This window comes from Octopus bimaculoides, chromosome 8, assembly GCF_001194135.2.
Source record: "Octopus bimaculoides isolate UCB-OBI-ISO-001 chromosome 8, ASM119413v2, whole genome shotgun sequence".
Taxonomy (NCBI): domain Eukaryota; kingdom Metazoa; phylum Mollusca; class Cephalopoda; order Octopoda; family Octopodidae; genus Octopus; species Octopus bimaculoides.
This window is the reverse complement of record NC_068988.1, coordinates 1217675-1219247: the sequence shown is the minus strand read 5'-3', so window position 1 is coordinate 1219247 and position 1573 is coordinate 1217675. Positions and strand designations below refer to the sequence as shown.

General features: G+C 34.9%; 1 protein-coding gene across 1 annotated transcript in view; it reads left to right on the top strand.

The window, feature by feature from the left end:
• Nucleotides 1-1573, top strand: part of LOC106872539 (uncharacterized) — a 122894-nt gene that overhangs the window by 29889 nt on the left and 91432 nt on the right. The window lies entirely within an intron of this gene.

Below are 1573 nucleotides of genomic sequence, written 5' to 3'. Positions count from 1 at the left end.
ACCCAGTTGCAAGCACCCGAATTAGTTCTATCCTAGAACTAAATATCTCAACTGGAGCAATTCTTTGAAACCTCACTTACACAGATTTCCTTCCCATCTCTTTTGTCTTAAAGAATTCCTTGATGAAAGAGTTGGTTTTCGGACAGATATTCAAGTTTCCTCTAGCCCTTTAACTCCAGTGGCCCCAAAGAAGTTTGTTGGTTTCTTTTCACCAATGGCTGATAGGCTTCAGTTTTTATTTTTTATTTGTTTCAGTCATTAGACTGTGGCCATGCTGGAGCACGACCTTGAAGAATTCTAGTCGAACAAACCAATCCCAGTACTTATTTCTTTTTTTTAGCCTGGTATCATTCTGTCAGTCTCTTTTGCTGAATCACTAAGTTATGGGATATAAAAAAACCCAATATCAGTTGGTCAAGTGGGTGTTGGGTGACAAACAAAGACATATACACAGTGGGCTTCTTTCAGTTTCCATCTCTCAGATCCACTTGCAAGGCTTTAGTCAGTGCCTGAGACTACACTAGAAGACACCTGCCCAAGATGCCAAATTATGAGATTGAACCTGGAACTATGTGGCTGGGAAGCAAACTTCATTCCACACAACCGCATTTATATTTTTTAAAATAGCTGATTTTCCTATTCTCTCAATATAAAATAAATTCTTTCATAACCCAACCTAACATACACCCTTTTAAATAAAGAAAACTCAAACATGTTTTTGCTTTTTATCACCAAAAAGTCTTTTCAAAACATACTCTGCCCCCATCACATAGTTTCTGAAGCTGTCCTTGTGCACATTGACATTTAAATTGTTATTGTGCACCTCCCTCTTATTCTAAACTATTTCATTTTCTCTCCTTTAGCTTAGTTGCAGATTAGCTTTGTGTTCTATCTCCTCATTCATATCATAAACATGCCTCTCAGTCCCTTATTCCCTCCCCCATCTTTCTCTCTCTCTCTCTTTCCCCATCACTAGTCTTTTATTCTTCCCATGTTCACTTCTTACCAATAATAATAATACACCACTACATTTTCAGCAGTTAAGTGAAGCCCATGGTTTAACAGCTGATACATACATGCATACATACATACATACATATATACATACATACATATCCATACATACATATATATATATATTTCTTTTTCTGTATCTCTGCCAAAACCATCTCTCCCTCCATCACAAGCTAATCTCTATTATTACACCTATTTACTTCACAGTACCTTTCATTATGCCTTCATTTAATGTGTGTTAGGATATGCAGAATCCAAACTCATCACAGTTTCGTAGACTTTATTCTTATCCCAATAGCAACATCTCGCTATTCTTTGTTTTTCCGTGTTATGGTTTACAGCAGTTTAAATAGAATATAAACTGTAGCAAATGCTCAATAATTTCTTCAAAGCTGCTAAATTAATGGTTGGAAGTTCTTAGCTTTGATACTTTCTAAATTTATTTTTATGTTTAAAAGTATTGTTTTAGCTTCTACTTATTATTTATAGAAATGGTTCATTGCTCTATAATGCCACGCTTTTTACTTGAATAACTATTCTGCTATATATATATATATAT